Raw genomic sequence first — 15,978 nt, forward strand, 5'->3', positions numbered from 1 at the left:
AGTCTTGAAAAGCAGTCCTTCAAGAAAAGAATTCTGTCCAAATGCTATTAATTCCAGGGTATTTTGTCTATTTTCCTTGAAAGCATCTTAAATTTAAAAATCTGTTTTGCATTCAGTCTCTTAGCAAAAATATGTCGTGCTTTTAAAGAAATAACAACCAAGAAACTCTTGGGTAGGTTAATAGCTCCATTTTAAGTGCTACACTTATTTCACGAACTAATCTTTGTATATTTGGGTGGTAAATTATACTTCAAAATACCAGTAGATGTTTTGTTTAAAATTTTGTTCTCTTTGGTAGATTATTTCCTTCTAATTATAGTAGTAAACACTGGTATGTTATGATTAGTAATTAGCTTATAACAAACATCTAAACAAGGATAAGTCAGCCTATTTAGTGATAAACCTGTCTCTTGATATAATTAAAACTGATCGCTAGCCAGTATGTCTCTATATATTTCTAGGACAGTGTAACACACAGTGACATAAAATTTTTTTTTAAATCAAGGATATAGTAAATACCAACTGTCCATTAGTATTAATTAATAAGTCAATAAATTTAAAAAATAATAAAATTTAATTTTTCAAATTGATATAAGTAAAAATTACTAAAAAGTCAAAAGGACTTGCCAGAACATGCTTAGGATGCCCAGAGGTATTGTTGGTTCATCTCCCAGAGGTGAGGGTAGTTTAAATCACCACCAAAATAAAAACTGTGGACAACCATGAGTTTTGTAGTATTAAAGGAAGCCAGTTGTCGATTCAGTGTGGTCAAATTATTGCAAGTAGTGAGACTGGAATAGGTTGCTCTGCCCTAGACGTTTCCTGGTTGATTGAGTTGAAGTCTGATTAAGTTGAGATCACTTCCAGACACACACAGCCCCGCCCTGATTCAACCATCCCACCGCAGGAGTGGAGAGGAAGTTAATGAAGCCTTAATGACAAGTTTGATGAGGGAGGGAGCAGCTATGTTGGAGTGTCTTGTGAGAGCAGTTTGTGACTCCTGGTGCCCAGCAGTAGCTCAGCTATGATAGCTAATCCGATGCTGCCTAATTACCTAGCCCTATTTGTAAGATGAATGTTTTAGCTTCCTGCTGTGCCTTTAATCATAATTGTCTTTTATTCATTCAGTTTGATATCTTCCTGGTTCTTGGGATGTTGAGTGATTCTCAGTTGAAACCTGGACATTTCAATGTTATGCTACGTGATTCTGGGTCTTATTTAGACTTCTGTTTTAGCTGGTTTTCTTTGATACCACTCCAGCAGGGGAAGTGTGGGGTGTTGCCTCAGTATTGCCCAGTGAAGGTAGAAGTCCAGGTTCCCCACTTGGACTCTGCTGACACACAAGGGGTAGAGGCTCCTTGTTAACCCCTGGGTAGAGATGGGCATTCATGTCTCCACTAGGCTTCACTGATGTATCCCTGCCTGGTTGGGGTAGGAAGACCTACACTAACACTGTGGGGGTGAAGGAAGGGGGCTTTGTCACTGCTGTGCAGTAGTGGAGGTCCTGACTCCACTAGGAGACACAGCTGTTACTGCTCCATGGGGGTGGAATTCTAGAATCTTCACCTAGTCTCCAGTGACACTGTGGAGGGGAGACTTCATTGCTGACAGATGGAGATTAAAGTCCTGCCACCCCTAGCTTTCCCTGACACCTTCCAGTGGAGCCAGAAGAGGCTGAAGCATCTCCTCATAACCTGCTGAGCACGGGACCTGCCACTTGGTCTTTACTGACATGAGTGACAGTGTTGTTATGAAAAATCATAAAATTTTTTTATAATTTTAATTATTATAATTAACACAGTTTTTTTCTGTGGTCTTTAGAATAGAGTGATTATTGCCCCATAGATTTCTATCTTGCTAGACTGTCCCTTTCCTTTAGAGGCTTCTTTGGCTAGAGAGAATGGGCTTCTGTGTTGAGGCTTTTTTGTCTACACCTGTTGACATTTCCAGGCTGTCGACTTTTTCACCTCCACATCTGGATATATAAGGCAAAAAGAAGATCCAGGAAGCTGTGGGTCACAGCATTCGTGACCGATCTGCCTTTTTAATAATGTTTCTCTCCGTGGGTGTAGTTTTCGTTGTACTTTTATACTTAGTGTGCTGGAAAAAAATATTCCTGATACTTCTTAAAGATGGGAAGGCATACTGTATTCAGAGGACCACTGAGATGGAAATTTGTGTTAGAGGACAGAGATCGGGCTCAATCAGAGTACACAAGGACCAGTAGTGATATGTATTCAAGGAACAACATGGGGATCAGTGATGGAAAATTACTAAGAAGAAATGTCATAGCTGGGGTATTCTTGCCACACCCACTCAACAGGAGTTGAGAGATGACATATTAATAGTGGGAGTTGAGAAATTTGATCAGATCAGATCTCATGATTGATCAGACATCAAGGGTGGGGATTTATTCTTGAAGGAAGCAAACTTCTTTTCTCATTAGGAAAAGAAAATGTCTGTTTTGGGCTTAGATATCTAAGTAATCAGTAGGTTGAGTTTTAGTACTTACATGCAGATAACCAATTTTTTAAGTCATAATTTTCATTACTACCTCATCCCTTAGCCCAGTCACATGTTTATGTGGTTTGGAAAACCATACCTCTCTCCGGCAGCAGTTAAGTTTTGATGTCTAGTGTCATTACTTTATTCAGCTTCCGGTTCATTTTAAGTAGTCCTTAATGGATATTCATTTCTTATCAGAATCAATCTATACCTGATACTTGTATATTTCTAAAAATCAAAGTTTTTCAAATACTTGAATTTATCAAATTGTAAGTGGAAATATTTCAACAACTATGAAGAGGTAGATCATTTAAGGTATTTTTCGATAATAGCTTTTTTTTTTAGAAAAGCCTGATTTTAATAAATGGTGGTTTTCTGTTGTTTTTTTCTTCTATACAAAAGACTGAAAGCCATTTAGCTCAGTTGTACAAAAAAGAAACTTTGGAGAATAGAGAAAAACATCAATAATGCAATAGTGGTTGTGTGAAATTTTTAACAATATAACCACATATACGTTTGTACAAGTACATATATACAGAGAAATCCTTTTACAATGAATGGTCAGAATAGGAGGAAAAAGTGGTATTGGAGAGTTTGGCCTTATATCATTTGCTTTCAATCTAAATGGTTCAGTAAGAATCTAAAAATGCTTTTATATCCTCTGGGTTTATTTAAAGATACTTCACTTTATGTACACACAAGTGTATAGTTGGCTTATATTTTGAGTCAATTGTATTCTTTTCTTACCACATATGGACCATGATTTTGTAAAAAGAAAAGACAAAATTTCCTCAGAATTTCTAGCTTTAAGAACTTTGGCTGGGCGTGGTGGCTCACGCCTGTAATCCCAACATTTGGGAAACTGAAAGACAGGATGATCACTTGAGCCCAGGAGTTTGTGACCAGCCTGAGCAACATGGGGAAACTTCATCTCTACACAACAAAAATTTTAAAAATTAGCTGGACAAGGTGGTGCACATCAGTAGTCCCAGCTCCTTGAGATAGAAGAATCACTTAAACCCAGGAGATGAAGGCTGCAGTGAGCTGTGATTGTGCTACTGCACTCCAGTCTAGGCAACAGAGGAGACCCTGTCTCAATTTAAATATTAAAAAGAACTTTTATTCTTGTGATCTAAGGTGCTTTTTTTTCCTTTAGAGAGAGCACGTGTGTATGTGTTTAAAGTGCTTGGATTCTTGAAGATCACTTTCTCTCCTTAGCTTTTCTTCAGGCAGGAGAAAATGTGCTGTATTTATGTGATTATGAAAAGCATTAAGCAATATAATTTCTGTATATTTAGTAAGGAAATGATCATACTTCAAAAACTTTTTTTTTTTTTTTTTTTTTTAGCAATATGTTCTCCCACTGTCACCTAGGCTGGTGTGCAGTGGCACAATCATAGCCTCCCAAGGAGCTAGGACTCCAGGTGCCCACCACCATGCCCAACTACTTTTTTTAAAGTTTTTTATAGAGGCAGGGTTTTGCTACCTTGCCCAGGCTGGTCTTGAACTCTTGGCCTCAAGAGATCTTCCCACCTCAGCCTCCCAAAGTGTTAGTATTACAGGTGTAAGTCACTATTCCTGTCCTATACTTTTATTTGAAGAGGAAGTACTAAACTTACCTACTTTGCAGTAGTAAAATAGTTGGGTTGGGATGCGGTTTGTGCCACCATCCTTGAGAAAATAATTTTTTAACTTGCATTTTAATACCATTTAAAATCACACACACAAAAAAATGGTTTTTCTGTTAGAAGTGAAGAAATTTCGTATTACTTCTGGTTTTCGTGGCCTCTGTATCTGTAAAATACAACTGTATACTCAGTGATATGGTTTGGCTTTGTGTCCCCAACTAAATCTCATGTTGATTGTTATTCCCAGTGTTAAAGAAGGGGCCTGTGAGAGGTGATTGGATCATGCGGGCAGCGTTCCTCCTAAGTTCTCATGAGATCTGATAGTTTAAAAATGTGTGGCACTTCCAGCTCGCATGTGCTCTCACTCCCTCCTGCCACCATGTGGAAAAGGTGCTTGCTTCCCCTTCGCCTTCCGCCATGATTGTAGGTTTCCTGTGGCCTTTCAGTCATGTTTCTCGTTAAGGCCGAGGGACTGAGTCAATTGAACATCTTTTCTAAATGAATTACCCAGTCTCAGTTAGTTCTTTACAGCAGTGTTTGAGAGTGGACTAATAGCCACTCAGATAACCTAAATTATAGACAAACTGTGGTAAATGTTGGATCTTGGCCATCGTTTACTGATTTTTAGGCTAACAGAAAACACTTCCCTATATTTTCTTCTTTTCTTTAGATACAGTTGAGTTTCACTGGATCCAGCTAATAATTCCCTTTAAACATTCTGTTCTTTGAGAACAGAGACAGCTGGGAGAAATGATCCTATGACACTAAAACTAGAATTGGATTGCACTGGGTTTATTGCAAGGATGTGGAGATCTGTACTCTAAAATGCGGCAGAGATCAGGAGCAAAGGCTCAGCCACTCTCTTTTTGAACAGTTTCCTTTTAGATACTGTACTGGACCAGTACAGGCAAATTGGCCCACAAGATATTTCATTCCTGGAACTTAAGTTCATGACCTAATTTTAGGAATGGCTTTTTAGATCTGTTACTTTTTCACCAGAATGTACCATAATTATATATCATGGCCTTGCCGGAAAACAGGAAAGCTCTCAAAAATTAGGAGTGGAATAGAATTTGTAATTTTTTTGTTTTAGTTTTAAAATGTTGAATATGTCTTTATCCTTGTGTTAGTGTATGTTTGAAGACAGAAAACATAGCCTGCTCCTCTCCAGAGTTCGAAGTTAAAGTCTGCACAGCATATGAGAAAGTTCTAAATATATATGGTAATTGGAATTAACCATTAAGATGAACATACTCATTCTGGCAGCTAAGAAGGGATATCTTCAGCTCAGGGAAAACTATAAGCTATAAGTCCACCCAGCTAGATTATGCGTCTGTATTATAGAAGCCAGGAATACAAGAGTTTCTAAGGATTACGAAAATGGTCATGAGATGGAAGAGAACAGTTTCTTAAGAATGAGCAGACAGACAAAAAAAAATTGTTTTTTTCTTTGCTTTCTACCAAAAGAGGGTGAAAAAGTAGTTTTCATAGGAAATACAGAATATGTTGAAAGAACAGATATCTTGTGAGCTTAATGCCATAAATGGTGATGTGTCCAAGAATACCCTGAGATAAGAAGAAAAACTACATGTAGTCTTTTTAAAAAAAATTCACTGAGTCCTAAAGTAAATAAGTCAGTATACATAATCAAAAGTTTTTCTCTTCATATTAAATCTATAAGGAAATGAAGGAGAAAACTTTATAAATACTTGTAAACTGGAGTCCCTGGATTCTACAGTTCTTTTTTGAAACTAGTGTGAGGAACAGAAATTGTCTTTTTATCTGGGGAAAAACTGTGTAATTAAAATGTCTATTTTGTTTGCTTTTGACTGAGATATTGTGGTAACACTGGGTTTTAAATTCTGATTAGTAGTGACATATCTATTTTATATTAATACAAAGAGGAAAATGAAATTATTTAATAAAGGAAGTTTTATACAAAAAGCATTCAAAATGTTAAGTTCATTGCTGAACAAAAATAATATGGTCCTTAATGATAGGAAAGGTGGGAGCTACAAGCCTATCATCATTTTGTACCAATTGTGGAAAAATGATTCTTGAATTCAACAAACATATATATTAAGGATCTTATCTATGCTGGCAATTTTAGTAGGTACTGAGTTGATAGAACCAGTAATTTGGCAATATGTAGCAAAATTGTTTATCTCTGCATTGACTTTCTGACCCAGAAGCTTTACTTCTAGGAGTTGGTCTCACAGACACATCTTCAAATATACAAAGTAACGTATACACAAGGTAATTCACTGCTATAATATTTGTAATAGCAGTAGATTCCAAATAACCCAGTTGTCACACAGTGCAATATTTGTTGTCAACTGTAGTATATCCAACAGAGTGAAATACTGTGCAGCCGTAGAAAGGAATGATAAAGATCTCTATTGATACGGAGTGATTCCCAGAGTATACTGTTAAAGGAAAAAGCAATATGCAGAATAATGTGTTTAACATAATACTTTTTATGTAAAAACAGGGGTAACATGTACAATTATATGAGTATATGATTGCTCATAATTACAAGAATAAACAATTGAAAGATAAATCAAAAATTTACCTAAAAAATTACCTATAAAAAGGAGGGAACAGGATAGACGAGACAGGGGTGGAAGCAAGCCTTCTATGATTGGACCTGGTAATATTGACTTTAGAATTAATTGAATGTGTTACATAATAAAAAATGAAGTTAGATCAGAAAGAAGGAAAAAAGCAATCCTTGAAATTTAAAAACAAATGAATCTAATTATATATTAACTGTTAACTTATTCACGTTGTGCAAATAATTATTTCAGCTAACTTTATAATACTGATTTTTCTCTGTACATCCTTAGTAGGATAAACTCCAAGTAGAAGGACAAAATGCAAATAATTGTTTTTAATTGTCTCACTCTCACCCAGGCTGTAGTGCAGTGACATGATTGCCACTCACTGCAGCCTCAGCCTCCCAGGCTCAATCCATCCTCCCACCTCAGCCTCTCAAGTAGCTGGGACTGCAGGCATGTGCCACTGTGTCTGGCTTATTTTTGTATTTTTTGTAGAGATGGGGTTTCACCATGTTGCCCAGGCCGGCCTCAAATTCCTGGGCTCAAGTAATCTTCCGTCCTCGGCCTTGCAAAGTGCTGGGATTGTAGACGTGAGCCACCACACCTAGCCGAAATAAATTTTGGAGTTTATCCTGAAGGCATATTGATAGTAACTGTATTGGTTTTGGTATTTTTAAAGCATTATATTGACAGATAAAACAAATAAGTAATTATGTTATTGTTAGGAACTAAAATTTTTCAGCATAAGAGAAAAAAATACAAAGTATAAAATCAAAGTAGTTGGCTGGGCTTGGTAGCTCAAGCCTGTAATCCCAGCACTTTGGGAGGCCAAGGCGGGCAGATCACAAGGTCAGGAGATCGAGACCACCCTGGCCATACAGTGAAACCCGTCTTAAAAAAAAAAAAAGTCAAAGTAGTTTAGTAAAAACTCAGTCTTCAAGATTGAGATCTGTGAATCTTAAATGTGAATTTAAAACATTACTGTTAACCAATGATTTTCTCCCTGAAGTACATTAAATTTTAAAATACATTTTAAAAATATGTATTTACAGGCGTGAGCCACAACGCCTGTAATCCCTACACTTTGGGAGGCAAAGGCGGGCAGATCACAAAGTCAGGAGTTCAAGACCAGACTGGCCAACATGGTGAAACCCATCTCTACTAAAAATACAAAAACTAGCTGGGCATGGTGTCTCATGCCTGTAATCCCAGCTACTTGGGAGACTGAAGTAGGAGAATTGCTTGAACCGGGACCCAAGAGGTGGAGGTTGCAGTGAGCCGAGAACACACCACTGCACTCCAGCCTGGGCTACAGAGCGAGACTCCAGCTCAAAAACAAGAAAAAAAAACCCATATCTATATATGTTTTGCAGAGAAGCTGTACCACTCTACAACCCCACCAACACTATATGAGCATCCCTGCACATTCTCACCAACACTTGTTATTGTCTTTTTTTTAAATAGCCATCCTGGTGGATGTGATGTGGTATCTCATTGTGGGGTTTTGTTTGTTTTGTTTTACATTTTATTGCTTCTCCATTGTTCCTGTGGATCACTGTGGCTTTGATATGTATTTCCCTAATGATGTTGCACATCTTTTCTTACTGCCTATTTGTAAATCTTCTTTGTTGACTGAAAAAATTCAAATCCTCTGCTCATTTTCAATTGAGGTGTTTGTATTTTTATCGAGTTGTAAGAGTTCTAGACAAAAGTCCTTTATCATATATATGATTTATAAACATGTTCTATCCTGTCATTCTCTTTTCACTTTCTTGTTAATATTGTTTAGAGCATAGAATTTTATAAATTTTGATGTGTTCCAATTTATTTTTTTTCTTCTGCCACTTTTGCTCTTTGGGTATCTTATCTAAGAAATTATTGCCTAACACAGGGCAAACATTTATTCTTCTGTTTTGTTCCAAGAGTTTTACAGTTTCAGCTCTTACATTTAGGTTTTGACCCATATTGAGTTCATTCTTTTATATGTTCTGAAACATAATGGATTTGACATCATTTTCTTTGCATGTGGATTTCTATTTATCCCACACCACTGGATAAAAAGAGTATTGTTTCTCCATTAGATTGTCTTAGTACCTTTGTTGGAAATCAGTTGACCATAAAAAATTATGATTTGTCTCTGGACTCTCAATTTTGTTTTATTGATTTCTTTGTTCATCTTTATGCCAATAATATGCTTACTTTACTGGAGGCTCTAAAATCAGGAAGTAGGAGCCTTCCTAACTGATTCTTCTCATTCAATATTGTTTTGGCTGTTTTTGTATTATTTTTTAAAACCCCATGTGAATTTACAATTATGTAAAAAATCGAAGAAGTAGTAATAGAAGCAGTACTAATAGTAATAGTAGTGGTAGCAGTAGAAGAAATACTGCAGGAAATAAAGGGAAAGGAGGATAAAGGAATCAAGTAGAGCAATAGAATCATTTCTGAAGGAGGACGTAGATGTATGTGTTTTTTTTCCTATTCTTTCCTGTTGTGTATGTTTGGAAATTCTCAATTTAAAATATAATTGTTTTAGTTTTAAAAGGGGAACAGGCTCCAAAGCTAGACTGTTTGTATTATAGCTCTAGCCCTGTGACTTATTCATCATGAGAATGTCACAAAGTTATTTAGGCTCTCTGTACCTCAGTTTTTCATGATTGACGTGAAAATTATACCAACTTCATATTGCTGCTAAGAGGATTAAATTACCTAAGGCTGTTAGAATAATGCTTGGCACATACTAAGTATTCAGTAAACATTGGCTTGGAAAGTGACTATTTTTTTGGGAGGGGTTTAAAAAAAAGACTGTTTTTAAATGTACGTGTAGATTTACCAAATAATCAATAAATCTAGTTATTCACTTTAAAACTTAGTGGCCAGTTAATGTATATGAAAGGAGAATTAATAAACTTGAAGATAACACTGCAGAAATTATCCAAAATGCAGTGCAGAAAGATAAAACAAAATTGAAAATATCAAAGAGAGGGTAGGAAACATGGAAAACAGACTGAGAAGGTACACTCATCTGACAGGAGTTTTGATAAAGACCATAGAGAAAATTGAGAAGGACCAATATTGCAAAATAGGAAAGTATACATTTTAAAAATTGGAAATTACAAATTTTGCAAATTAGAATATAAAGAAATTGCAAATATTGTAAAAAGAAATTGCAAAATATTTAGAACAGGGAAAACACTATACATCAAAATTTGTGAGATGCTGCTAAAGAAGTTTTTAGAGGAAAATTTGTACTCTTAAGTACATACATTAAATAGAAAATTAAAAGGCTGGGCACAATGGCTCATGCTGTAATCACAGCACTTTGGGAGGCCAAGGTGGGTGGATCACTTGAGGTCAAGAGTTCAAGACCAACCTGTCCAAAATGATAAAACCCTCTCTCTACTAAAAATACAAAGCTGGATGTGGTGGCGGGTACCTGTAATCTTAGTTACTGAGGAGGCTGACGCAGGAGAATCACTTGAACCCAGAGGTTGTAGTGAGCCGAGATTATACCACCACACTCCAGCCTGGGCGACAGAAAGAGACACTATTTCTGTCTCTTTATTTATTTAAAAAATAAAAAAAGGAAATTAATGAGCTAAGCATCCAAATCAAGAAATTAGAAAAAGAACATCTGTGTAACCTCCCCCCCCACCACCACACACACACACACGGAAGAAAGAAAATAACAGAAATTAAATGAAGTAGAAAACTAGAGGCTGGGCACAGTGATTCGAGCATGTAATCCCAGCACTTTAGGAGACTGAGGTGGGTGGATCACTTGAGGTCAGGAGTTTGAGACCAGCCTGGCGAACACAGTGAAACCACATCTCTAGTAAAAATACAGAAGTTAGCCGGGCATCACTTGAACATGGAAGGCAGATGTTGTGGTGAGCCGAGTTCATGCCACTGCACCCCAGCCTGGGCAACAGAGCGAGAGTGTGGAGAGAGAGAGAGAGCGAGAGTGAGGGGAGAGGGGAGAGGGGAGGAATCTATAGAGAAGATTAGTGATACTAAAGCTGATTCTTGGAGAAGACCACAAGACAGGATTTAATGACTTAATTAGATGTGAAATATATAGTGGGACAGATTGTTCAAGAAGAAAAGACCAGATATTATAATAATTTTAACAGTGACTTTATCTGATGTCCCTTCAGATTTCTACTATAGAATTAATTAGTCTGCTTTTAGTCTAGTAAACAGAACCTGCAACTGAACTCTCAGATTTTTTATGATACTAAAACATAAATCTGATTAAAATTTAAACTTTATCTTTTAATAGCTGGGTTTGGATAACCAGAAACCTATCCTGTTTCTGATCTTATGTATTCTTCGGTGAATATACTTTCTGTAACAACTTGTTTTAACATTTGGGACATAGACAGTTTTGTCTTAGAAGAAAAGATTAACAGAATAAACAACTCCTTTTTCCTCTGGGAGACTATGTATACCTGGATACACAGATATGCATCGATAGCTAAAGAAGTCTATTTCAGCAAGTTTCTTCCTCCCTCCCTCCCTCCCTGCCTTCCTTCCTCCTTCCCTCCCTCCCTCCCTCCCTTCCTTCCTTCTTCCCTCCCTCCCTCTTTATGTCATTGGGACCAGAGGATTTCATCTATCGGCACATGCACCTGGCATGGTCAAGAGGAAAAACTTTTGGATATAAATATCTTTCATGTCAGTAAAACATGAAGGAATTACTCCTTTTGCTTTTTGGTCTTATCTTGAGAAGAGCATACTATGAGAGCCCCTTAAGAGCACAGAGTCATTTATACGATCTGTGTAACATCTAACACTCTGTGAGCTGTCAGATACTTAGTGCTCAACATAACTACGCAGGAACAGACTTCACACCAAGTTTCCTTGTACTAGACCTAGGAACACTAAACTTTGATCATCTTCATGTCTTTTGGAAATGGAGAAGTAAGTTCTTACAGTTCTTTTTTTCATTCTCTGACGTGGATCAAATAAGTAATCTTTGGTCTTATAATCTTATAATCTACTAATATTAGTAATCTTTGGACAGATAAATCCACTTAGATCAGTTTCTTCAGGCAAGCATACATACTCATTCCTAAGAAGTACTTTAAATGCACTGTGCCTTGAAAATGGATTTGTGTGTACTTTATTAGGATTTCTTTTTAAGTTTTTAAACTTATGCTAAATGCAGATAGTAAAGATTGTCTCATGTTCTAAGAAAATAAATAGTTGGCTAACTATACTTTCACCCACATTGCTATTAAAGTCAACATGGAAAGGTTTCCTAACTGAATGAATGACATGATACAGATGTTTTGCTCACTTTCTGCATATGCCTCTTTCTTTTCCTCTATTTTCCTTTTTTCCTGAGAGCTGCTCTGCAGAAGACTTTATCATGAAATACCACATGCCGTAAGAAAAATTAGCCTACATCTTTTCATGATTGTCTTAGTCCATTCAGACTGCTATAATAAAATAGCTTAGACTGAGTAATTTAAAAACAATAGAAGTTTATCGCTCACCATTTTGGAGGCTAGAAGTACAAGATCAAGGCAGCAGCAGATTCGGTGTCTGCTGAGGGCTTGCTCTTGGCTTCATAGGTAATGCTGTTTTGTTCCGTCTTAACACTGCAGAAGGGCAAACAGGCTCCTTCGGGCCATTTTGTTTTCCAAGTATAATGGAAACATTTATTTACTCATTCATTTATTTATTCATTCATTTGCAATTATCCTTTGAGCAACTACTGTTTACAACAAAAAAAAAGTGTATTATTTGCCATTAATTCGATAATGAAGATAACAGTTCTTTGTGAAAAATCTATAGTTGGTCTCACAAGCAAAGTGTGCTGGGAAAGCAAAAACAGAAGGAAAAAAACAAATTGTTTTCATATTTTCTCTTTTGAGTAAGACACTATCCTCTAGGATTTCAGTCTCCTACCAGTGATACAACTAGATATTTATATCTCCCAAATCAAAGTACAAACTTCAGCAGTAGAACCTTCTTCCTCATTATTTTCTTTTTATTTTCAACTTTTATTTTTGATTCAGGAGATACATACGCAGGTTTATTACCTGGGTATATTGCATGATACCTCAGGCCTTTTTTATAGGAGTACTAATGTCATTCATGAGGTTCCACCCTCTGACCTAATCATCTTCCAGAGGCCCCATTTCATGATACCACCAAATCGAGAGTTAAGTTTCAACATATAAATTTAGGGAGAGCCAGGCACAGTGGCTCATGCCTGTTATCCCAGTACTTTGGGAGGCTGAGGTGAGCAAATCACTTGAGGTCAGGAGTTCGAGACCAGCCTGGCAAATGTAGCAAAACCCTGTCTCTACTAAAAATACAAAAAATTAGCCAGCATGGTGATATGCACCTCTAATCCTAGCTATTTGGGAGGCTGAATCAGGAGAATTGCTTAGCCGGGGAGGCAGAGGTTGCAGTGATGAGAGATGGTGCCACTGTATTCCAGAGTGGGCAAGAGAATAGGACTCCACCTCAAAAAAAAAGAAAAGAATTCGAGGGGAACAGAAACATTCAGACATAGCAAAGATCACTTGGGGTCATCCCAGAAAAGAAAATTTGATTCACAGATAGTTGATTAATAGGTGTTTTTTTCCTATTATTATATACTAGAGAGAGAAATTGACTTTAAAATGTGTTTCCATCATTAGGTGAAAATGTAAAGAACCTAAATCTCCAACAATATGGTACTCATTAAGTATTCATTCAGAGGGCTGGGCGCAATTGCTCACACCTGTAATCCCAGCACTTTGGGAGGCCAGAGCGGACGGATTACCTGAGGTCAGGAGTTTGAAACCAGCTTGGCCAACATAGTGAAACCCTGTCTCTATTAAAAATACAAAAACTAGCTGAGCGTGGTGGCAGGCACCTGTAATCCCAGCTACTCAGGAGGCTGAGGCAGAAGAATCGCTTGAACCCAAGAGGTAGAGGTAGCAGTGAGTTGAGATCGTACCACCACAGTCCTGGATGACAAAGCTAGACTCCATCTCCAAAAAAAAAAAATGGATATCCATTCAGCTAAGTGCTGTGCTGCCAGCTAAAAGTAGATTTTAGGCTGGTCACAGTTGTCCATGCCTATAATCCCAACGCTTTGAGAGGCCAAGGCAGAAGGATCACTTGAGGTCAATAGTTCAAGACCAGCCTAGGCAACATAGTGAGACCCCCATTTCTACAGTCTCTAGAAGAAAATACACTTTCTAAAACAAACAAAAAAAATGAATAAATAAATAAATAAATATATATACATATATACACATATATATGTAATTTTTAAAAAATAGGATTTTAGAATACTATTTTTAATGACATGAAAAAATGGTCACGATGATGATGATAGCTAACATGTATTGGGTGTCATTATGCCAAGCACCTTCCTAAGTGCTTTCCTTGTATTAATTCAACAGGTTAATCTTCACAGCAGTCTTATGTAAGAGATACCATTGTCATCCCCATTTTAAAGGTGGGGAAACTGAGGCTCACAGCATTTAAGTAGCTTGCCTCAAGTCAGCTGGTGAGAGGCAGAGATAGAATTTAAACTCAGGCAATTTGGCTCTTTTAAAGCCCTTGCTCAGACATCATTATATATCTCTGTAAATTTTTTAATGGAACTAGACAAATTGTTTTTCATATATCCAGAAAAGAAAACATGTTAAAAATAACCAATCAAACTTTGACAAAGCAGAATTGGTGGACATATCCCACCAGGTTTGAAAATATGCTATAAAATATAGTAATTTTTTAAATATCACAGTGCGGCTGAAATAGAGAAGAAATAGACTAAATCAGAAGAGCATGGCACTTTTTATGTTCCCAGGAAGAAGACTGGATACACCTAGATACTAAGAGTGATAATCACTGATAGAGGAATTATAGATGGTTTTTCTTTCTTTCCTCTTATTTGTTTGTACTTTATTTTTTAAATCACCTGTAGTGCCAGGAGTTCAAGACCAGCCTAAACAACATAGAGACCCTGTCTCTACAAAAGAACGTTTTTTAATTAACTGGATGTGGTGGTGCATACCTGTAGTCCCAGCTACTCAGGAGGCTGAGTTGGGAGGATCACTTGAGCCTAGGAGTTTGAGTTTGCAGTGAACTGTGACTGTGTCACTGCACTCCAGCATCATGTACCCTTCGTTTTCTAAGTTGCTTACTCTGCAGAGTTAATTCTCTACAGTGTTCAATATATTGTTCATTTGTTCAAGGCCTAAATTAACCACTCACACAGAATCACCAATCCAGTCTTCCTTTTTGGTAAAGATGGAGAAAAGACAATGGAATTATAGCCCTCTTCTGGCTTAGGGTTCAGGAGAAGGATTTCAGAACTTTTTACTTGTTTTTAAAACCCAAATTGTTTATTGATGATATATAGAAAAGCTCTTGGATTATGTGTGTGTGTGTGTGTGTGTGTGTGCAGCTTCTGTCTGATCACCTCACTGAACTCTGTAGTAAATTATAATAGTTTTTCAATTGATTTTTTTTTAGTGAGACCCTGTCTCTACAAAAGAAAATTTTAAAATCAGTCGAGCGTGGTGGCGTGTCCCCATAGTCCCAGCTGCTTGGGAAGCTGAGGCCAGAGGATCACTTGAGGCTAGGAGCTTGAGAAAAGCCTGAGCAACATAATGAGACCTTGTCTCTTTGGAAAGAAAAATCATGAAGACCTTTTGAAAAGAAAAATCTTGATTTTGAGATATTGCCTCTTCCCCCAAATATTCCTTTTTTTTTTTTTTGAGACAGAGTCTCGAACTGTTGCCCAGGCTGGAGTGCAATGGCGTGATCTTGGCTCACTGCAACCCCTGCCCCCTGGGTTCAAGCAATTCTTCTGCCTCAGCCTCCCAAGTAGCTGGGATTACAGGCATGAGACCCTGCGCCCGGCCTCTTCCCCAAAAATTCTGTATCACTTTAAGTGCCAGTCTTAGCTCAAGCTGCCATAATAAAATACCATAAACTGGGTAGCTTAATCAAACAGGAATTTATTTTCTCATAGTTTGGAGGCTGGAAAGTCCAAGATCAAGGTACTGTTTGATTCAGTTCCTAGCAGAGGCTCTTCCTGGCTTGCAGAGGCTGCCTAATTACTGGATCCTCATGGCGGAGAAATAAAGAGAAATTCCTCTGTTTTTCTCTTCCTCTTCTTCCGAAGTCCAGTCCTATCAGATTAAGACCCCACCCTTATGACCTCATTTAACCTTAGTTAACTCCTGAAGACCCTGTCTCTGGGTATGGTGACATTGGGGTTTAGGGCTTCTACATATGAATATTGGGGGGCACAGTTCACCCCACAGTAG

The 15,978-nt window shown here is 37.3% G+C and overlaps 1 protein-coding gene across 32 annotated transcripts in view; it reads left to right on the forward strand.

Moving 5' to 3' along the window:
- The window catches only part of ERC1 (ELKS/RAB6-interacting/CAST family member 1), a 518,863-nt gene that overhangs the window by 406,813 nt on the left and 96,072 nt on the right, over positions 1-15,978 (forward strand). The gene's annotated exons all lie outside the window — the stretch shown is intronic.

The sequence above is a fragment of the Callithrix jacchus genome, chromosome 9 (assembly GCF_049354715.1).
Source record: "Callithrix jacchus isolate 240 chromosome 9, calJac240_pri, whole genome shotgun sequence".
Lineage (NCBI taxonomy): Eukaryota > Metazoa > Chordata > Mammalia > Primates > Cebidae > Callithrix > Callithrix jacchus.